The sequence below is a fragment of the Canis lupus genome, chromosome 36 (assembly GCF_048164855.1).
Source record: "Canis lupus baileyi chromosome 36, mCanLup2.hap1, whole genome shotgun sequence".
Classification (NCBI taxonomy): domain Eukaryota; kingdom Metazoa; phylum Chordata; class Mammalia; order Carnivora; family Canidae; genus Canis; species Canis lupus.
Window position 1 is genome coordinate 1,798,756 of NC_132873.1, and position 24,917 is coordinate 1,823,672.

Consider the following 24,917-nt stretch of genomic DNA (forward strand, 5'->3'; position numbering starts at 1 on the left):
GAGAGGCAGAGACACAGGCAGAGGGAGAAGCAAGCTCCCCATGGGGTGCCAGATGTGGGACTCAATCCTAGGACCCCAGGATCATGACCTGAGCCCAAGGCAGATGCTCAACTAATGAGCCACCAGGAACCTCAAAATGTTACTATGCTTTGAGCAAGCTTTCACGATCCAGCGCACCTGGATACTACTTTGACTTATTTCCTAAAACTCCTCTCCTTATTCAGTCGTTCCTGGCCACATGACTCTTTTCTGGTTCCTATAATAATACAAGCACACTGCACCATGGAGCTTTTGCCCCGGTTGACTTTTGCCCAAAATAGTCAACCACTATATACTTGATTCCATCTGTCACTTCCTTAACTCTGTGTTCAAACGTCACCTCTTCCAAGAGAGCTTTCCTGACACTCCAAGTGAGCATACCAGCAATTCTCTCCTCTTCCTGCCCTAGTTCTATATGAAGGATTTTATCATAGATTTGTTTGTTCATTAGTGAATTTCCCATCCACTCAAATAAGCAGTAAGCCCCAGGTGTCTAAGGCATGCTGCTTTAACAATGTGCCAAGCTACACAAACCAAATACTGCTGAAATATAAAATTATCCAATAACATGAAGTCCAGTGACTTTTTCTCAGCTTCCATTATCCTTGACTTTTGTCCTTATCTGGCAATTTAACTAACAACTTCTTTTTGAGAAAACACTCATCTGCTCCTTGGGCTGTTCTCACCTCCCTACATGGTGTCCCTTCAGGACTCTTTATGGCAGACACTGAACACGGATAAACACCTCCCAATATCCACTTTCCTCTACTTTATACTTGGTAATAAAGCTTCTAATTTTTAACTGATCATATAAATCTCTTATTATTACCCAACCAAAATACCACATTTACCAGTCACTTCTGTCACTCCCCTCACTCCTCCCAAGTGACTAAGCTTAGACCAATAAGAAATAAGATGAAACTTATTGTGAAACTAGGTCTGAACTATCAACCAACAGCCCTTCACAACATGACAGAGATATAGTTTTCTATTTTATTTAAGCCACCCTTTTTCCCGCCATTGATACCTCTCTCAGCACACCTAAGTCATTAATATTCCCCTTCTGCAGAATGACCTTCACTTTCTTAGGCCATCACTAGACTTCTGATTTCCAGTCCTGCATATCTTGAGTCCATTGGCTAGAACTTAAGTCAATGTGCAATTCATCCTTCTCACCCTCACCCACAGTCTTCCCAGAGACCAGAATTTCTCCAAATAACACCAAAAGCCCCTAAGCAGCAGCATGCTAGCAAGCCAAGTCTGATTGCTTTTATTACTTATATGGTCCACACACAGAAGTGCTTAAGGTGGTAGGATGTGAGATTCCTTGAGGGATTGTAGGTGAATAGTTTGTAATCAGAGATAATGCTCCTGTCTCCAAAAACTGAGCTTATCACATCACTGGAGATAGGGGAGCACAGGAGTGTCAGAAATAGTGAAGTCTATGCTAAGCTGGAGCCATATTAAGACAACAGACTAGATTCCAGTATTTATTCTTCATATGCCAACATTAAAACATGATTTGCTTAGCAGAGCAACTGAGACTTAAAATGGACTATTACAAATAACAGAGCTACTGTGAACTGTTGGCTTAATACACAAATGCCCTCAAAGCTTAGAAAACATGCTTAAAATTAGTGCTGGCTAGAGGCCCAGAGGCTTTATAATCTAGTAGTAATCCTATTTGTAAGGTTGTTTTAGGCATAATGGTACAATAGATGAAGTGGATTCCTTGCTCTAGCTTCATCTTTTCCCCAAGACATTCTACCAACACACCTGCCTTCCATCAAGCACCTGACCCATGAGTCTATGTTCCAATTGCCTCCTCTAAAAATACTACCAGGAAGCACCCTTCCTCAGTCTTCACAGGTGGTCAGGAGTTAACCAAAGGCTGACTTCTACTTGCCTCTCCCCTTCCTGCTCCTTCCTTGACCCCTATTGCTACATTGAAACTGTCTCCCTAAGTCATAAGTAAAATGACCATCTCAGTAGGGTTCATGGGAAAATAAACAAACAAACAAATTCCTCAAATCATCCTTTTGCTTTCAGCTAGCACTTGTATTTTTTGCCATAGTATTTTGGAAACAATGTTCACTGCCCTTCCTTTCTAACTCAAAGAAAGGCCATGAGGGTAGATGGCCACAGAAGGGAGGGATCTAACACCAGTCAGGATAATCACTCAAGCTGGGAGGGTCTCATCAATTCTTTCAGGAAAAGGGAGTCAACATAAGCCTGCTGCTTGATGTTTAAAGAAGAAACACCAACAGTAATTCCAATTAGTGACCACAACCAAAAATGAAGACTAAGGTAGAAATAATGGCATCAAGTCCTTTGGATACAATGCATTCCAAAAGTCACAGCCAGAGCTAGAGTTTTCACTGACTTTGAAACCCTTAGGTGACCTGAGTAAAGGACTTGATAACACTGATCTTATACACTCCAAAGGATCACTGCCTTATACCCATATAAGCAAAGTCGTAAAACAAGAGTTCCTGAATCTTGAGTGCCCTATCAGAATTGTTATCTGCAGAATATATCAACCACCCAAGCACAAAATAATAAATCTTATTAAGATTTTTTTCCAGAGGTCAGAATGAGGGGAACATGAATTTAAGAGCATTTTTTTTGCTACTTAGCATTTCTCAAAACTACTATAAATTATGCAAGCCTCCTATAATTAATAGGCTTTTTAAGAGTTTTATGAGCTCCAACATGGCCTTGTAAGCACCTATCAAAGAAGAATTAACATCTGAGAGATAATAAGTTAATTAAAAATCTTTATAAATGGAATGGTAGTTTAAGGATGTTTCTTTGTGTTTCCATAGATTCTTAAAAAAAAAACAAAAAAACAAAAAAAAGCTAATAAAAAAAAACTCAACAGAAATTTTTATTGTAGGGACTTGATCAATATTAGTAGGGAGTGAATTCTGACAACAATTTTAACGTAGATAAGAAAGATATTTATTTAAAGGAGGGTGTTGAGGGCTCAGTCAGTTAAATGCCCAACTATTGGTTTCAGCTCAGGTCATAATCTCAGGGTCATGAAATTGAGCCCCACATCAGTCTCCACACTGTGTGTGGAACCTGCTTAAAATTCTCTCTCTCCCTCTCCCTCTGCCCACCCTTGGCTTATGCACACTCTCTATCTCTAAAAGAACAAATCAAAACAAAGGAGTCTGTCGAATTGTAGTTCTATCTAGGATGCATGCCCCTCCTGGTGGGGAGATCTATGCTATAGGTTGCCATTGTGTTGTTGTTTCATTGTTATTGTTTGTTGCTCTTAGTGGTATGGCTGTGGTAGTGGTGATAATTTCGGCATATTTCCATAATTTGGCGTGTTGGCTTTGGGAATCATTGTCACTCAGTCTAGAGACATACAAACAATGGGGGAAATATTTTAAGGAGTGAGTATAACTATTCCACTCAAGTGACCTATAAAAATGACCAGTAATTTTTGACCTATCTAAAATATTTACACAGAAGATTTTGGAAGACATGGGAAAAACCCATCTGTCAAGAATAGCCAAAAAGTATGCAAAATGTTCACATAGAAAGCTTAATATTCTGTTAGGGAAATAGGAGGAGACCCTTGTATAAATGGTTTTGCTTGGAAGTCCAGCACTGGGGCTAGAAAGATATGGGTGGAATGCTAGGAATTCTCTCCCTGGTAGTACTGTATGTATATTCCAGTTAATATTGTATATTTGTCCAAAGGATTTATATCTGTATGAAATATCTATATAAAATAAAACAATCTCTCTCCTGGCAACCCAAACATGAAAAGTTTTAGAGAAAACTTTCTAAACTTTTTTTTTTCTAGAGAGAAGGGGCCCTCAGAAAGGTTAAATTCATTGAAGTATAGGATTTTCTTCCTTGAATTGTTTCCTCTCTCAGGACGAGCATGATCCAGCCAGTTCTCTGTTCCACATGATGTTCCGGGCATCATAAAGGGGAAATGGATCAGTGACCTGTGCCTGCAGTTTAAATAATTGCCTGAATTGACAGCTAAGCTAAATCCTTACTCATTGTCCACCAAAGGAGATGAATTTAGAACTGTATAAAGGATCCAGGGAGAGGCTAGCCAAAGCAGGACTTACTTGGCTCGTTTAAAGCCCTGATTATTCAGGGAACTTTTATAAAATCCAGAGATTTGCTCTTCCGTCCTTTGCCCAGAATCTCATTGCACCTGACATTTCAGTAGATTTAAAAGCCTTCAGGGAGACCAAATGCTTATTCTAGCTGATATTTACTTCCAAAAAGTCAGAGCTGTGTTTATGCTCACTTATTGCTGCACACTAAATAATAGCTTTGTGAAAAGCAGTGAAATCATATAGGAAAATATGACACTCAGTCAATGTTGTGTCAGGGACCCAGCAGCCCAGAGCTGCCAAAACATATCTACTTTGCTTTGTGACACATGGTAGGCCGTAGGGAGGCACCAAACCTCTGGTTCATCTAGGGGTTAGAGCTAAGTCCACACAGGTCTGATGGTGGCCATGACCACTAGGGATGGGGTAATGCCATGTAGGTCCTGCCATGTGCAGGGCGCTTGCTGCTTCAGGCTCTGGAATCAAATGATCTAGGCTTTGGATCTAGTGGTAACATGTGGGGCTCTGTGACCTGAATACACGGCTTAATTGCTCTAAGCCCCAGTGCCTTTCATTCAAAGGAATAGCAGTGCTAACCTGTAGTATTATCATGAAAGCTAATTGAGAAAATAGGTACACAATGAAAACGGTCAAAAATGTTTATTATTATGTTTTAAGTAAATAAGGAATATAAAAGTTTTATATAAATTTTATATAAATTTTCCCTGTTGGAAATCAAGAAAACAATCAAGGAAAGCAAGAAGTGAGATGGTGACATGACCTCAACTTTTGAGGTTCAAGCTTTGGAAATAAACCAGTCATTCCCAGCAAGTCATTTAACCCACAGAGATAAGCATTCACCTTAGTGGCCTCATGCATCTGAAATTTTACATTACAAAAATACTTCTATTTATGTTTGCTTTTCCAAAAACAAAAACCCCATCCAAATGAGTGGGTAGTATAGCACTGTGTCTGGGGTTAATCAAGGAAACCATAAAATCACTGCAGTCCATATCCTGCTTCATTGGGAGTCCTTGCTCAGTTGCTCTCATCATTAACACTGGTCTATAGGCACCACTGTGTCTGGGTCAAAAGGACATCCACTGGTAATCAGTAAGCCTGGATCTGAATCATTCGGGTAAGTTATGAACCCAAACCTTAGTTCTCGTGTCCATGGATTGGAGATAATCGTACTTCCCCTATGTCCTAGAGACCACATGTGGCACTTTCCCAAGAGTGAGAATATAACATTGAAAGCCCTTTGGAAACTGCGGTACATACTGATAATGTAAAACCTTATCATCCATGCAGTAAGGATCCAGAAAAAGTAGAGATTGGTTCGGACCAAACCAATCCCTTAGCTATAACATTGTTTGTCTCTTTAACCGCGGATCATTGTAAACTAGCATGCACTGCATTTGACAACACCTGAGTGCATACTTTGGATATCATCAAGGCCTGGATTCATTTCCTAGGGCTGCAGGAATGTGTGGCTTCAAACAATGATTCTATCACAATCAGGAGGCCAAAAATCCTAGATCAAGGTGTTAACAGGGTGGTGCTCTCTCCAAAGGCTCTTAAGGAGAATCCATTTCTTGCCTTTTCCAGCTTCCATTGGATTTAGGGTCTACCCAGAAAATCCAGGATGATCTTGTTTCCAAGTAAACTCTCATTCACGTGTTCCCAGGATTAGGACCTGGAAATATCTTTTTGGGGGCCACCATTCAGCCCACTACAAAGCTTGATCACATACTCAATGTATTAAACTGCAGAGATATCATCTTAGCAAGTGAAAGGGCCACAATGCAGCCAGTCTTTCCCCTGTTCTCCTTCATTAAGGTCTGATGTAACTATGGCTCCCCATCAGACAAAACAAACAGGAAACAGTTTTATTATCTGAAAACAAGTGACAAGATACTAACTGCAAAGCCAACATTGAAAAACACCGGAAAACAAAGGACTTCTATGGGTCAGTGTGCTAGTGTGCCAGGGTTGTCATAAAAAAGTACCACACACACTAGGTGGCTTAAACAACAGAAATTTATTTTCTCACAGTTCTGGAGGCTGGAATTCCAGGATCAAGATGTCAGCAGAGTTGATTTTGTCTAAGGACTCTCTTTGGAGAGTACATGGTCATCTTCTCCCTGTGTCTTCACATTGTCCTCCTTCCAATGTGTCTATGCTCAAATTTCCTCTTTTCATAAGGACGCCAGTCCTATTGGAATAGGGGCCCCCATAATGACCTCATTTTATCTTAACTACCTCTTTAAAGACCCTATCTCCAAATACAGTTACATTCTGAAGTGCTGGGGGTTGGGATTTCAACATATGAATTTTAGAGGGACACATTTCAGCTCATACGAGTCAGCAAACTTCTTTGTAAAGGGCCAGAGAGCAAATATTTTCAGCTTTGGAAGCCATTCAATCTCTGCCACAACTACTCAGCTCCACCACTGTAGAGTGAAAGCAGCCAGAGACAATACAAACAAATGTGTGTGATTGTGTTCCAATGAAACAAGCAAAGCAAAAATTAAGAGTACGAGGTTCAAGAAGCAGAGATAATTGAACGACCTTCGAACCTTTGTATTCCACCCCTCAGATGGGATTTCTGACTCTTGATGACACTGAGTTCCCAGGCACAGATGTTTCATGAAGACAATAAAGCGAATGCTCGGGGTTGCTTTGTTCTTTGTTTTTCCTTTTTTAAAGACTTGTTTAGTGTGGTAAAAAAACACATAACACGAAATTTATCATCTTAACTATATTTAAGTATACGGTAAATTAGTGGTAACTATGTACATATTGTTGTGCTGCAGCTCTCCAGAACTTTTTCATCTTGTAAAACTGAAACTCTGAACCCGTTAACCAACAATCCCCTTTCCCTGCCCCTCAGCTCATGACAGCCACCATTCTTTCTATCTGCATAAGTTTTACTATTTTAGATACTTCCTATAAGTTGAATTATACAGTATTCTTCCTTTGATGACTGACTTATTCCACATAGGATAACGTCCTCAAGGTTCATCCATGTTGTAGCATAGACAGGATTTCCTTTGTTTTTAAAAGCTGAATAATATCCCACCATATGTATGTATGTATATAAGTGACATATTTTTCATCCATTTATCTACTGACAGACACTTGGTTACTTCCACCTCTTGACCGTTGTGAATAATGCTCCAATGAACATGAGTGTGCAAATATTCCTTTGAGATCCTGTCTTCAGTTCTTTTGGATATATATCAAGAAGTGAAATTGCTCCAGTGTTGGTTTTGGATACCCCTGATTTTTATCAGCAAGGAAGAAATGCTTTCATACTGTTATTGTGGAGATGAGGTTATTTCTGTACATTCTTCAGTAATAGTTGTCGTGCTCTGTGATGCTGGAAAACAGAGAGGGCAGAGCAGGAAACAAAGAGAAACATCCTCCTAGAAACTCATTTTTCCTATTAACTTCTTCTAAATGCCCATTAACATTAACAGCTTTTAGGTGTGGAGTAAATTTACCTTTGAAGTAGAAAAATATCAGTTTAGGAAGAACAAGATACTGTGAAGGAATTGGATTTCTAGGACCTTCTTAATTGAACTTGAAACTTTGCATATAGGCCTAATTTAATTTTCCAAGGTCTTTGGGAATCTTTATAATAATTAAATTAAAATTAAAGATACAAATTCAAGGAGAAAATAAGAGCTTACACTTGCTGGGTGAGCAACTGAAACAAATAGAATTCCAATTAACAGTGGTATACAGTATGAAGTATGGGAGATGTCCTCATGTAATAACTGAGGGCCTGGTTATGTTGCCTCTGAATCCTATAGTGTGTGTACAGAGCAACAATCGTCACTATTACTTATTGAGTAGAAACAGGAATGATACCTGCATTATTAAGACTCTATTGCAAGGGAGAGCAACCCAAATCTAACCAGTGTAATTATGGCTGCTATGATGAAAAAGTCCAGTCTCTTTCACGACTTCTTGGAGATTTATCCATTTGAGGAGCAGGATGACCACTAACGCCCTCAACACCCATTCAGTGACTCCATCAGAGGAGGAGCACATGCCCTGAGTCTCTGGCATAAAAGTTGTAGTGGCAGCTCCAATTAGTGCAACTAGGGCCATGTGTCTGTCCCCAGATCTACCACGGGGACAATGGCCAGGGGAGAAACCAAGAATTTTGCTTCAGAGAATGAATGAGGAAATATTAACTGCCGAAAAGAACTTGCAGTGGTTTCAATCAAGAGGGTAAGATGGGCAGTTCTCTGTGGTTTCTTTCAGTGTAGATCTACCCTCCTAAGTGAAGCTGCTCAAGGCCTAAATCCTTGGCTACCATTATTCCATCACTGAAAGGGAGCATTTGCACAGCTTCTAGCTTCCACTTGGTGGGAAAGAAAAAAAGCAAGCTCCTTGTTAGAGGGAGCGAATTTCTTTAAATGGAGACCACTGGATTTTGCACAATATATGTATTTTCTTTTTGTTGACAGCTATAATTTCATAAACTAAAGTGCAGCAATGTGGGGGTGGACTGGAGTGATGCAAAAAGTCCTCTCCAAGGAGGTGGCATCAAAGCTGAGGTCTGCGTGAAGAAAAGAGGGAGTGGGCAGCCCGGGTGGCTCAGTGTTTTAGTGCCACCCTTGGCCCAGGGTGTGATCATGTAGAACTGGGATGGAGTCCTGCATCGGGCTCCCTACATGGAGCCTGCTCTCCATCTGCCTGTGTCTCTGCCTCTCTCTCTCTCTACGTCTCTAATGAATAAACAAAATCTTAAAAAAAAAAAAAAAAAAAAAAAAAGAGGGAGCCACAGCATGATCTGGGGGAAAAAAGCATTACAGGTTCAGAAACAGTCATGTCCAAAGTCTGAGATGACCCTGCCATATGTCAGAGAGGAATTATCGCCTTGAGCACCAAAGGAGACTCGCTATGCCAGGCATGGTCCCAGCTGATCGGACCCCCTTACCTTCTGACATCATCACTTCCTACTCTGTCTGTATCCTGCTCTCAAGCGTTTTAGTCCTCCTAATAGTTCAGGCATCTTTCAGGCTCAAGGCTGTTCTGCTGGTTCTTCTCTCTGCCTAGGATGCTCTTCCATTGGTATTTGCTTGTCCAACTCCCTCATTCCTTCAAGTCTTTGTTCAAATTTCACCTTTATTAGGGCTCCTCCAACTACCTTATTTAGAGCTATATCACAGCTCACCCCCACATCCCCAGTAGCCCTTTTTGCTCTATTTTGTCCTTCCTACATATTTCCTTCTAATACACAGTGTGACTTGCATTGTTTTATTTATTACTTATTGCCTCTTCTGCCAACAACATATAAGCTCCAAAAGAGAATTTTTGTTTTATTTGCTGATGTATCTCGTGTCCAGGACTGTACCTGGCACATTGTAAATAAATTTTAATGGAAGAGTAGAGGGAGAAGGGAAGAAAAATTTGTCTTCCCAATGCTATCGTGTTATGGTGGAACAATCATATACATCTTTGTCTTGAGGCCCCACATCTGCCTCCAGTCCCTGAAGTCTCGATGTATTTTAAAGCCTCATGCCCTGAATATTAGGCTTGAATATAATTGTAATAGAGTGCCCTGAGAAGAGGCCAAATCCCATTGTAACCACTTTCAGGGATGTCCCATTTCTTTTGCTGCCCTAGAATCATAATATGCATAATGCTACTGAAAAAAAGTAGGCCATTGGCCAAGGATTAGAAGTATTTAGGTGGTTGGCATTGTTGAGAGGTTTTCATGTGATGGTACTGAGCATGAAAAGATTTGAAACACTTTATTACTGAAAAAATTTATTTGGGGATAGTTATTCCTAGCATCTGTCAAATTGTCAAAATGTGAAATCTGAACACTGAACCCTGGGTTAGTTAACAAGCATAGCTATATTCATTCCTTCTTATAGCTCCATGTGGCTTATCTCTTTGACTTTTCCTAATGTACAGGATATGTGTTCCCTAGAGAAATAGAACAATTTTTATCCATCCATTACATCAATTGGGAAAAGTAAATCAGAAGGGTATATCTTTCATTATTATAAGATTTAAAACTAAGATCAATTTTTATAACATTTTATCCAAAATTCCCTGAGGAAGTCAAGAAAAAAATTCTACAGATTTTTTTTTTTTTTTTTCAGATTTTTTTTTTAATGTGTATTGGGGTTGGGGCAGGGGTTAGAATAAAGTACACTTATAAAAGTTTAATGCTGGGTACATGTTGATCATGGTGGAAAAGCCGGAAAACAGATTCCCATGATCCTCAAAAAGCAGAATAAAATGCAGGCACATGGGCTTCTTCATTCTCTAAATTGGAAACATCTGTGTTGTCCAAGTTCTCACTTTTTCTCATAATCAAAGGGACAGCTCCTGAAACAGTCAAGTCTTTCAAAAGTGTAGCAGGTTTTTTGAAAACAGTATTGCAGGATGTCCTGAATTTAGAATGTCCTAAGTAATTTTTACTTTTTCAGGATATGGGAATAATTTTACCTTATCGATGGCCCCCATCATTTTGGTTGTAGAAATTGAATCAATACATAAGTACCGGATTTTAAGCACAAGCCCATGTTATTATTTTTTAAGAAAATATCTGCTAGTTGAATTATGACCAATGTTTTCTCATTGCTTTGGGTATTTACTTTATATGTGTAAGTATAGATTTTTATCATATATCATTCTTATGTACTTATATGTGCATAGGTGAAATAAAATGTAAATAAAATAAGTCAATTATTCTCAAAATTTCTTCCCATTCGGAGTTCAACATTTTGAATAAATCTGCCATTTAGAGTGTTGATAGCAGTCTACTCTCAAAGTTTCTCCACTACTATGTCTGGGTTTTCTGCTCATCCTCTGATATCCATCCTGAAATCTTGTTATTGTTACTTTCTTCATCCTACCAACTTGCCACCTGAAAGTTCTCAGACAACAAAAAGGATTTGGTCCTCTGTCAAATTGTCTATAAAGAGTTTGTTGATGCCAATCTCCAGGGACTCCAGTTGTTTTTTCACCCTAAGAACTATACCAAGTTTGCTCAAACGCAAGTAGTGAAAACCATATTCCTTGATTGACAACAATTTTAAGACAACCCCAACTATAAGATGCATTCTGACTTCAAAGATGTTTAAATGTAATAAAATGATATCATAATAACGTTTGATGGTGAGAGGTGGTAACTAGACTTACTGTGGAAATCATTTCATAATGTATAAAATAGTGAATCACCATGATATACACTGGAAACAAATAGGATATTGGATATTAATTATACTTCAATAAAAAAATTTTAATATATTGACACCTAAAAGAAAAAAAGTTTGTTTGAATTAATAAAATACAATAATTGTCCTCTCATTGCATACTATCCTTTTTTTTTTAGAAAGAGAGAGAGAGAATGTATGCATGCAAGTGGGGTGGGAGGAAGAGACATAAAGAGAGGAAGAGAGAGAATCTTAAGCAGGCTCCATGCCCAGCACAGAGCCCAACGTAGGGCTCTATCTTACAAATCTGAAATCCTGACCTGAGCTGAAATGGAGTGGGACAATTAACCGAATGAGCTATCCAGGCGCCCTTCATTCTGTACTATCCTAATCGAAAAAGTAGCAAGATGAGAATAAAAGATCCCAGAATAAATGCCAGCCACCCCATTCCATTGCTTCTCCATAAAATCAACCTTCTAGGAGACATTTACTGAACTTTTATAATTTAAATAACGTAGAATGGACATACTCACCCAAGTGCATACTTCATTGTATACAAATTCAATGCTAATGCTTTAGAATCTACTTTCTCAAAACTGCAGGTCTTGGAAGCACTTGCATTCATTTTCTGAAACATCACTGTTGATGAAAACTGTATGAAAATGAAGAAGCAATAAAAGAACTTATAAACCCTTACCAAACAAAGACAGTTTTAGCCCATTAAGCTTCCATTAACCAAATCACCTCCAGCACAGCAGAAGTGATGAATTTCAATACCAACTCGAATTTCTTAGTAACTTAGTCACCTCAAATCCATTTCAGAAGTAGATGGGAGTAAATTTTATTTTTTTTTATTTTTTTAATTTTTGCAGTAAATTTTAAATAAATTAAAAGGCTTATCACACTTCTTCATAACATTCTTCAAAAGTTTAAGATTATATCTTATGTTACTAAAATTCAGCCTGCTTTTCTGTTAAATGTGATCAGTTTTAGAAGGTAAGTACTAATGTTTTTATCATAGTTCTTGACCTCAGCTGAATTTCAAATGGAATTTTGGCTCAAGAGACATATTATCCAAGTGGAAAATTTTCCTTGATCTCTGAAGTGTTATACCACTTATTGGAGTCCTGGAAACAAATGGAAAATATTTACCAGTCCATAATTTTTAGTAGCCTGCCTTCCTCAAAGGAGTAGGTACATAGTAAATGAAATAAAATACATATTCGTTTCCACTCAGACTGGCACAAAATGTACTGGTATTTAGATGAGCAATAATATTCAATGATTTCCTCCCTTGAACATGCTATAAATTATGAACAGAACAAAGAAGGGAACAAAATACCAGTGTCACTTGGGAGTGGAGTACTCACTCTGACAACACAAATCACTATAGGTACCTTATATTCTCTAGTTAATACGTTCCACATCCTCTCTGTGAGTGAAGAATGGTTTTGTTTATTTTTCTGTCTGTTGCTGTTGTTCATTGGGAGAGCCAATGAGCCATATTACTATGTCATCAACCAAAATAGCTAAAGAATATTGGAAATTACATAGAAAATAAAATTCAGGGATGCCTGGATGGCTCAGAGGTTGAGCATCTGCCTTTGGCCCAGGGCACGATCCTAGGGTCCCGGGATTGAGTCCCACATCGGGCTCCTTGTGTGGAGCCTGCTTCTCCCTCTGCCTGTGTCTCTGCCTCTCTCTTTCTCTCTTTCTCTCTTTCTCTTTCTCTTTCTCTTTCTCTTTCTCTTTCTCTTTCTCTTTCTCTCTCATGAATAAATAAAATCTTAAAAAAAAAAAAGGAAAGAAAATTCAAATGGTAGTAATTACCAGGACTAATAAACCCACAAATACTTCTATAGATTGAATATTTAATATTACAGGCCACAATATTGGATTCTTAAAACATTGTGTGGTATGGAAATGGATGAGATTTATGGATGAGATTTTTAAATCTCTTGAACTGTAGAAGCCCAGAGGAAAGCCAAGTTAAGCCTGGTCATGGACTTCAAAGCTATAAATGACTAAAAGTTCTTGTCCACTTCTCTTATATTACAGACAAGGAAACTGAAGCTCCAGGAGACTGGATGTTGCCCAACATGATACTATGCTTGGAAAACTGAAACCAAAAGTAGATTTCTGGGCTCCCAAACTAGTACTCCTGCCCCTTCACCCTACGTGATATGTGATGACAGAACCTCAGAGATATATGCATTATTGAAGACATCAATTCCCTTGAAGGCATAACTTGATTCACCCAAAAAAGTCTGGAATTGAAATTCTGAGGACATTGGATGCTTAAGCACTGAGCACCAAAATTCATCTGAATAAAATTATTCCTAACAAACAATTAACAATAATTCAGCACTCACTGGCAGCTCTAGAGTTCATTACTGACACTAATTAGCAAACCTACACAATATCCCTTTGAGGTAAGCTAAGCATTATTAGCTTTGCAGAACAGATGAGGGCTCAGCTATACATTTCATGTGTTTGTTGCCAATTACTGGCTACTAAAACTCAGAAACGCGTTCCAAATTCAACCACTTCTAGAAGAATAGTGGTATTCTAAAAGCGCTGATTTCTAAATCTGGTTTTCCAAATCAGTTTATCTTGATGCTGCAATGCTTGTCCACAGTTAACTTTAGATTAGCAATCACATCCAGCTCAAAGCCAGTCAGTCAACAGATACGGATGCTGTGCTATGTAGAGGCTGGCTATCTAGGAAAGAACCCAACAAACCACACCCTGACTGCCTGCAGCTCCCAGAGAGCCCTGCCTTCATCATCCATCAAACTTTTCTTGGCACTGACATATAAAGAAGAGAGATCATCAAGTAGGAAATATGTGTTTATAACCTATTATTATCTTCAGTTTTGACTGTTAAACATCCAACCAAGATTTCCCATTCAAAACTATATGCTATTACCCTGTGCAATGCACTAGAAATAGAGTATCTTCCAGGTGGCTGACAGCCTGGTGGTCTGCCTTCTAACAGAAGTTTACTTGAGACAAGGTAAAAAACAAAAACAAATAAATGAAACAGGAAATCTGGCTTGCATCGATGATAGGATCTCACAGTTACTGTTCACTGAGTCCTAGGAAGTCTAAAGAGATAATTTTATTTTATCTTCACAACCCTATGAGGTAAATACTACTGGCATCATTTTATAAATAGGGAAACTGTGCAGAGGAGTAAAATAACTTACCCAAGTGATAGAGTCACAATTCAAACCCAGCCTGCTGCTACCAAAGTCCATGCTCTTATTCGCTGCTACGTGGTCATAACAAGACAACAGAAACAAAAAAGTAGATGCATACCAGCCCCAACCCCAGTTCCTTTACCAAAATCAGACCAGGTATCTCTTAGATAAAACCAATGAAGAGATGAACAATAATAGAAGTCAGATTGACTCTTGCCACCCTAACAACACAATGAGACTAATTCTAGAAACAAAATGGAAGAAGGAACACCAGATGAAGAATGTAATAATATGCTACCACAAAAGCTAAATAAGATGGGAGAAGAGCTGTTATGTTTAATAATTTTTGTAAGCCTGCCAAATATCCTACATAGGGCAATGGACTTCTGTCTATTAGCTCCACATTTGTAAGTAAAAGCAATAGGACTTTTAAATTAATGACATCTTTTTTCTAAGCTTGGAATTATTAAACAATTTCTTGAGTGTGTGTTGTAGTTCACACAGAGGTTAGGAGCCGTACCTTTAGATTTCAGCTCTGCCACTTGCCAGCCTTATGGCCTGACACAACTTACTTAACCCCTCTGAAGCTGTTTCTCATCTACAATGGGCATTCAACCCTACATCACAGAATTACTGTGGGGATTCAATGAAATGATTCATGTAAGGCATTTGACACCCTGCCTGGCACACAATCTGCATTTCAATAAATGTTACTATTATTATTACCTATTGTGTCCACATACAAAATGGTATAGAGAGAGGCAATAAGCTGTAAGAAGTGGTCCTTTCCTTTCAAAACCAGTTTGTGAACAGGGAAGCACGAAGTAGTTTAATGTAGACCAGGGCTCCTCAGACCTGAATGTGCACACCCAGCCCCCGGGGATCTTCTTAAAATGCAGCTGCTGATTCAGTGGGTTGGGGTAGGGCCCCAGATCTGCATTTTTAACAAGCTCTCCCATGATACTACCATTACTGGTCCATAAACCACACTTTGAATAGTGAGACTATAGATGCCCAGAGGTGAGAGGGGCTGCATAGTAAAGGCTAGGGCAGTAAGCTTCATAAGAGGGTCAGAAATTGAGCTAAGCCTGGAAAGATAAATGGCACATGGACACCTCAGAAGGAGATAGGTGACCTTGTAGGCACGGGGAATGCCATGGTTGAAGGCAAGAAGGTAGGAAAACAAGCAGGACAAAGAGAAATTTTCAATTGGTTGACAGTCTCTACTCCCCGCTGTGGAATGTAGAGCTGAATACCTTTACTCTCAGACAGTAGCTCTCAGCCCTTACTGGGCACTAGGACCACTCATGCAGCTTACAAAATACAGACATCTCAGCCCCATCTTCAAAGATTCTGATTTAACTGCTCTCCCTTAATTGAACTTAGGGTTAATATTCCACATGTGGAATAAGAATATATCGCATGTAGCAATAAGTAACCATGCATTACGAAAATCAGTTGTGCTATTACCTTCACTAGTACTGTCAATACCCCAGAATCTCTTAACTAGCTTATGAGTAGAGCCATGGGGAAATTGAGGCAAAATGGATCTTCTGCTCTACCTTTGTTTGCACAAACCATTCATGCAGCATAAATAACTACTTAACTTTGGGAAGATTTATTAACACCAAAGTTATACTTTTGGATTTCTAATCATCTGTGCCTCTGCAAATCATGGATAATTTATTATTTTAAAAAATTCCTTCAATAAATTTTAGGAATTGGTACTACACCATTCAATTCTAATCCTTTTTTTTTTTCTTAAATATATGTACAACACTTTCCCTTTATTGCTCTGAAAGGACATTAACCCCTTTTCAGAATTTCTTAGAAATATTGGCTGGCTGCCCTGAAGTTCTTGGAAAAATCTAAGGAACAGATCACCAGACCCTACTGATCTGAGTGCCTCAGGTTTTCCAGATATTCTGTAAGAACTTTGTTCCTTCCTCTCTTATTTGTTCAAAACTGTATCAGTCCCCAAACAATAATCCATCTTTGATCTTCTTATAGAGGATAAAGAAGATATTAAGAATGCCTACCTCTAATTCACCTTCTATAATTAGATTTCCCTTCTTCAATGTGAGAGATGTAAATTTTTATATAATTACTCTCTTCTACTTAATAGTCTAAATAGCTTTGTGAGTCTTTGATATCCCTTACCAAATGATCTCCTATTTAGCTGAAGCACTCCTAAAATAGCACAATTTCTGTGACCCATGAAAGTCAATGAATACATATTTCCCAATACGCTGCCTTAGGTAATGTTTCTCCAAAGTCTTTTTGGTTCTCTAATATGAATGAGACAAGAGGGAACGTGTAGGGAGAGAAAGATATAAGTACTAATAGGAACAGAGGCAGGGAGAAGAGTGAGAAAAGAAGGGAGGGAGGAGGGCAGCCCTGGTGGCTCAGTGGGTTTATCGCCACCTCCAGCCCAGGGTGTGATCCCGGAGACCCGGGATCGAGTCCCACGTCAGGCTCCCTGCATGGAGCCTGCTTCTCCCTCTGCCTGTGTCTCTGCCTCTCTGTGTGTGTGTGTTTCTATGAATAAATAAATAAAATGTTTAAAAAAAAAAAAAAAAAAAGAAGGGAGGGAGGAGAGAAGGAAGATCATAACCCCCATGTAAGTTGTTTGAGAGCATGGACTTGGGAGGAAATCTTGAGTAAAATAATTCAGCAGAAACCTAAGTATAGACTCCCCAAATTATACCTATTTTTTGGTTATTATTCATTTGGGTTTTTTTTTTTTACTTTAAACAGGATGAACAAATAGCCATTATTCCTTAAGTTTCTGACAAAATATGAATATGAGTGTACAGGATTCTAATACTGCAATGTTAGAAATTATACACTGGAATATTAGAAAATGTATTATAATAATTACTAAATCAGGGATCCAAATTCTAAACATGTATGTATGTTGAATGTATGTTGAAAATCTAATGTATGTTCTATGTTGAAAATCTGGGGATCCCTGGGTGGCGCAGCGGTTTGGCGCCTGCCTTTGGCCCAGGGCGCGATCCTGGAGACCCAGGATCGAATCCCATGTTGGGCTCCCGGTGCATGGAGCCTGCTTCTCCCTCTGCCTGTGTCTCTGCCTCTCTCTCTCTCTCACTGTGTGCCTATCATAAATAAAAAAATAAAAAGAAAAAAAAGAAAAAAAAAAGAAAATCTGATGTTTTTCTATGAAAAACTATAATGTTGTAATTCTTGAATCAACATTTCCAGGCTTAAATTTGAAGACAGACACTAATTGTTTCATCTTGTCCTACCCATTTGGGCCATTGTAACAAAATACTACAGACTATGTGGCTTGTAAACAACAGAGATGAAGGCCAAAGTCCGCTATTGAGGTGTCAGAATGGTCCAGTGAGGGCCCTCTTCCAGGTCACACCTTCTAGATAAGCCAGTTCTCTGGGGTACTAATTATAGAGGCACTAATCTCCTTCATGAGGGCTTCACCCTTATGACCTAATCACCTCCCAAAGTCTCCCCTACCTCCTAATACCATCCCCTTGAGCATTAGGTTTTTCAGCATATGAATTGGAGGGAGGGGCACAAAGATTCATTTCATAGCAGGTATACAGAAAACTTGTAGATTTACAAACTTTACTTACCACTGATTTTTTTTTCCCCGTTTCTAAGGAGAAAAGGTAGAAAAAAAAAAAGAATTTCTTTAAAAACAATGACAATCCCTGATACTTACTGAGCACTTCCTTTGTACCAGGCTCTACTTGTACCATCCCATTTGACCTTCACAACAGCCTCATGAGACTAGCACTATTTTATTCTCATTTTACAGATACAGAAAATGAGCCTAAGTAGAAATATTGAACAACTGAGCCAAGATCAAATATTTCATTAGTTAAAGAACCAGAATTTTTTCTCAGGCTGTCTGACTCTGGGGCCCTTCATCTTAACCAACCTATTAAATTAAATATGTAGACAAAAGTCACATGTCTTATATTCCAAATATCCTTTTACAGTGATGCTTATTTCATTATACTTCTTTCAAGGAGGAAGTACAAATAAAATCTGTCCAGATAATGGGACTTATCTATTTGGAGAAGCACTTATCAATGACAGAAGAAAAAAAACTGTTTACGTGAATTTATGTCAAAACTATTAGTCAAAACAAAGGTATAAGGTCATTTTGTTTGAAGTTCACCTTTCTATTAGTTGAGGATTAAAATGTCCTCCAAGACAAATTTAGAATTCCTAGAACAGCCTGACCTTTAATATTTATGTCATAACACAAACGTACTTTGGTGTCATTATCATATTATCATTGGTATATTTCCGTTATTCATTCTTCTCTGTTCATTAATCAGGCAAACATCCTGTAAACAGCTAAATTTATACAGAAATATAAATAGGATGGAAATCATTGGTTATTCACCAAAATATCAGGAGACCCATGGGGAGAAAATTATGTTACAAAACTGTGGCTTGGGGGAGCAACCTTTCACATTTGCTACCATTTTATCTCATATTATTTTTTTTCCTTAGATAAACCATGACGTTAAGAGCTTAAAAAGAAGGCGTTCTAAAGAACAATGAATCACTTTATAATATTCAACAATTAGGAACTTTGAGGATGAAATAGAAAAATAGAAGTAAGAGGTTATCTAACATATTAATAATTTTTTTGTTGGCTTTGTTTTGTTTTTGAGGGTTTGCCATGTGCTAAATCTTTTTACATGAATTGTTCTTAATTTGTTAACCAGAAGAGAACTCTAAAACAAAAATTCAAGAGCATGTGGTTCATCTTCAAGGTGTAGGGAACTGGAAAGGGATGAGGCAGAGAAGGGAAGCTGGCTGATAAAGTGTGCATTATCAAGCCAGTTACCACTGAAGGAGAAGAGAGCCTAAGTTTGCAGGAAAATGCTAGAAAAACATTATTAAACACATGCCTCCGAGTTATCCTGCCTGAGAGGTGAGGGAGCTGAGGTATTTATATACCAATTCCCTTCTGTCATTATTTGTGAAATGCTCCTTAGGGCATGAATTCCCTAGCACCTCACAGCTGTGGTCTCCCACAGATTCAAAGAAAGCCTCAAGAAAGAGATATAAGCAGGGATCTTTGGAAGTGGACCTGCAGGCATGAACTAAGGAGGCTCAAGACCTTTAGGTAGTTCACCTATATGACTGCTAGAGGTGATCTAATTTAGCTTCTTGCAATAATCCCAATAACTCTATGAGTGTGGTGGTGTTTTTATCCTCATTCCAAAGATAAGAACACTGAAACTCACAGACATTGAGTAACCTGTCTCAGGGAAAAGAACTTGCTAATTATTACTAATTACTCCAGAGCTTAGAATCTAAGATATTACTCTGTACCATCTTCCAAAAGTTATTGTCTAAAAAGGTAACTCCACCAACCCCCCGAAGAAAAGATATGTCTGTACCCTGATTTCACGAGCCAAGATCTGGTAAAGATTTATATTCAACACTTTCCATCATGAAAATACTGGGTATTTTTTTCTAGAACTATTTCTGGCACTTAATAAGGACTGAATGAATGATGAATGAGTGCATGAATGACTCTATAATGTTAGCCATAAATATCTGTGTACATGAAACCCTTATTCCCAAAGAAACCTACTAGCTTCCAGTTTTAAAAAGGTCCCATAAATTCCATCACTTATTTTGCTGATCATTCCTTCCATTTACTGAACCACTGCTCTCTACAAAGGACTCCCAAGTATTACTAAAATCCTCAAGAAAACAATCTTACATGGAGTCCCAGACCATTCCAGTCACAGACTGTGTGACAGCCATCATTCTTCCTTGTTTATTCTTTCTCTGCCAAATCCTGCACAATCACCAGGTGCCATTGCTTCTTCCAGGCACTTCCAGTGCTTCCCCTGGGCACCACCATTGATGTGAGGATTCCCTAGAGTCCCAAGCTACATGGTGTTTATGTGGAAGCAGGAGAGGACAAAAGCACTACTGCCCTGTTTGTCAATATCTTGTATGAAGTAGTTAATGGAAAATTCTCTGGATATTTACTCTGTTTACTTTTTCCTCGGGGCTTAGACAAGATTCCATAAAATGTTGGGCCTAAAAGGAAGATTCCAGGAAGGTCCTACGATGACTAAGGATTGGTTCCAGGGCCAAGGTTGGCAACATGACTTTCCTTAGCTGGAGTCCTCTCCCTTCCTGTCCTTCCAAACTTTGGGGTGCTCATTCAGCTAGCTCGCCTTTGTCTAACCTCAAAGTTGCAATGATATTCTGGCTGGGACCCAAAATCTCCCTTCATACTTGGTTGAATGCACAAGGTCAATATTTTATGCATGATTTACATATGCAACATTGTATATACCATAAGGAATATAACCTCATAATGTTATTGTTATTACTGGCTTATCTTATCCTTAGTCAGCCTCCAACCTCTAATCTCCTAACTTATCATTCAGTATTGACAAAGATACTCAGAATAAGTATGTAACAAAGAATAAAAATTTCTGAGTTTAAATATCTATTTTCAATATTTGCTTAAGACTTATAGAATCTGTCAGACCCACAGAATTTACTTTTTTGATCTACTGATACAATATTGGAGCATTCTAATGAAAGGTACAAAGAGAGATTATGCCTTAACCCAAAGAAATGTATCTCAATGATGAAATTTCAGGGCTTACGTCAAATACATGGGGGTGACATTTTGGGTGGAAGAACTTTCCCTGACATTTTTCAAATCTGTAGCTAAACTCCAATTTCAACTATAAGTAAAGCTTAATGTGAATGAAGAGTCCTATCTTAAATGTTGACCTTTTCAAGTCAAATGACAATGTGCTCTTTTGAGTGATGATCTTTAAGTGCCAAAAATTAAAGAACATTCATAAAAAGTTTTTAATTTCAGAAGGATTAGTCTCCCATAAAGTGTGTATAGATGGGTGAATACAAAAATAATTGCATTTAGCTGTTCATTCATCTTTAAAAAAAAAAAAACAGTAAAAATTAAGCAAACATAATGAAAATTCTATTTAAAAATACAAATCATGCACTTAAAAGTTGTGTAACTCACAAGTTTTTTACCATTCTACAACTCACAACTTTTTTTTTTTTACCATTTTACAACCATTGTAAAAAATGGAGGTTTAAATGATGGTGTAAGTTTAATCCAGTATGTATAAGACAAATATATAGTTAAGACAATCAAAATTTTAAAAGAAATCTCTGAAATTAGTAGCCACCTTATGATCACAATTGGACAGGCAGCAACTGTGGTGATGTTATTACCACGTTGCCTGTGCATACACATCAAAACTTATGGTTTAGAAAGCCCTGGAGACAATAATAGAGCACCTTTTCCAGAAATATGGAATCACCAACACTCTTGCTTGCAAAGAAGAAAACTCAGGCTTCAACTCTGAATTGAATTGAAAAGTGATTCAGGGCACCTAAGTGGCTCAGTCAGCATCTGACTCTTGTTTTTGGCTCAGGTCATGATCTCAGGCTCCTGAGATTGAACCCCATGTGGTCTCCACATTCAGTGGGGAGTCTGCTTGAGATTCTCTCTCCTCCCTCTCCCACCACCCATCTCTTTCTCTAAAATAAATAAATAAATAAAATCAAGAGGAAAAGAAAGAGAAAGAAAGAAAGAAAGAAAGAAAGAAAGAAAGAAAGAAAAAAGAAAGAAAGAAAGAAAAAGAAAAGAAGGAAGGAATAAAGGAAGAAAAGTGATTCCAAATAATATGAGTGTAGGTGTAGAGAAGTTTTAGTTTATATAAAGAAAATACTTTATATAATAAATATTAAACTTACGTTTAAATAATTGTAAAGGCACCTGTCAATATGTTTAAATGTAAAAGTCGAAGTGGTAACAAGTCATCATATCACAGTTTAATTGTCAGTATTCTTTCCTTTTTCAAGGATACACAATGACTAGTGTTGTACCTTACAGTCAATGGCATTTCACTAAATACTGTACTGGATACTTTAAATAAATTATCTCATGTGATTTCATTCTTTTTAAAAAAGTATTTTTTATTTTTTAAGATGTATTTATTTATTTGATGGGGTTGGGGCAGGAGGGGCAGAGGGAGAAAGAATCTCAAGCAGACTTGGTGCTGAGCACAGAGCCAAGATGGGGTTCAATTTCACAACCTGAACTGAAAACAAAAGTCAGATTCTTAACCAGCTGCACCACCCATTCATTCTTGAAATCATTCAAATCTGCATAAAGTAATAGTCAATTAGGAATCCTTTGGTTACAGAACCAAACTATAGGTACTAAAAGCATAGCAGAATTTCAATTCAATATTGGTTCAACAATAAAGGAAACATAAAATTTCATGTAACTCAGAAGTCCAGAAAGCACCTGGGGCTTCTACTAAGATTTAATCCAGCAGTTAAAATAACACAAGTCAAAGACTTGATTTCTTCTCATCATTCTTCTGTATAGCTGTGGTTGAACCCCATCCTCAGGTTGGCTTTCATCAAAGTAGTGAGATGAATGCAGTAATTCTAGACTTTATATCTTCACACACACCAGTCAAGGTGTGATGGACCAAATCATGTCCCTCCAAAATCCATATATTGAAACCCTCACCTCCAGTACTTCAGAATGTGACCATATTGGGTGACAAGGCCTTTATAAGGAAGTAATTAGGCTAAAATTTAACCTATATAAAGGGCCCTCATCCAATCTGGCTTCCATCATCAAAGAAAAGGTAATTTGGACACATAAAGAGACAACAGGGAGGTGTTCACACAGAGGAAAAACCTGGTGAAGACACGCAAGAAGGTTGCTCCCTGCAACCCAAGGTGAGAGGCTGTAGGAGAAATCAAACTTACCAACACCCTGATCTTGGATTTCTGGTCTCCAGAACTGTGAGAAAATAAATGTCTATTGTGTAAGCCACCCCATCTGTGGTCCTGTGTTCTGGCAGCCCTAGCAGACTAACATACAAGGGAAGGGAGACCCTCTCCTGGTGGCTGCTGCAGAAGAAAGGAAATATCTTGAGGACAGCAAATATTCCCATCAAATTACATTGGTTCTGATTAATTAGCAAGTGATGGAATTGATCCATTTGCTTTGATTCATCAAGGCTCGCCCCTAGAGCAGGGGTAAAGTCGATTTCACCCAAACCATGGCTTTCCCCTGAGTTTCCCCCCTGAGTTTCACATGGTTTCCCCTGAGTAGTTCCTCAAATGAAATTTGTACTGGGTACAGTTTCCAGGAAGAGACACAGATGCTGAGCATTGAGGCTTACTTAGCAAGACCTAGTGTCTTTCCCAGCTTGTAAGTCAACAACAGTTTTTCAACCCAGCCTTGCTTCATTCCATCATCTGGTGTTCGCCAAACCTTAGAGTGCCTTTCCAGCATGGAGAAGCATCCTCCACATCCACCACAAATTTAAGAAACTTTATCCACAAGAAATCTGACCTTGGAAGGAAGCAGGCTTGTGAATGGAGAAAGGAGGATTGTCTTCCCTAGCAGCACCCAAAATTAAAAACAAACAAACAAAAAAAACCCATAGAAATTATTAAAAGAAAAAGAAAGTAGGGATGCCCAGGTAGGTCAGCAGTTGAACGTCTGCCTTCTGCTCAGGGCGTGATCCTGGGGTCCTGGGATCGAGTCCCACATTGGGCTCCCTGCGGGGAGCCTGCTTCTCCCTCTGCCTATGTCTTTGCCTCTCTCTGTGTGTCTCTCATGAATAAATAAATAAAATCTTAAAAAGAAAAAGAAAGTGATTTCATCCATGCATCACAATTAAGAGTTTTTTTCCCCTTTTAAAAATCCATACTATGCAACAGGATACAAAGATTTTTTTAAAAATTGCCATTGGAGGATGTAATGTCCACAAGTGGTCCTGAGATCAATACAACATTCCCTTTCTGTTTTCTCCTTTCTTTCCATCAGTAGAGGAAAAATAAAGTGGTTTGGTAAGAGGTAGATGAATATATTTCTTTTGACCCACACAGATCATAAAACCTTTTCAGAACAATTTTTGTGTCAAGGGGAACTTTTTATACTGACCAAGAGATATTACTGATATTACTAATGACAGGCTGGAGGTCTTGTTGGACCTCAGAATATTGGGAATTATGAAAACATCATTCATCCCTTTCCTGCATGCTTGGATTGCCTGGAAGCTAGTCGGAATAAGAACCCACATGGAGGAGCATTGAGCCTCGGCACCATCCCAAGGAGAGTGAGCATGTTGTCATGCTTTTGTGGGAAGTGATAACCCCCAGATACCATGTGGGTCCTATTGCGCCACAGCTGCATTTAGATTTCAAGGTATACATAACTCAATCTCTTTGTGTCTAACAAATCAGTTTTCTTACCCCTGATCGCAAAGTTTCTATTTTCAGTAACACCCATTCTTCTTTAAACACAGCTATTAACTATCCATCAAGCAGGTCTCAGTAACGGGCATTTTTCTCAATCT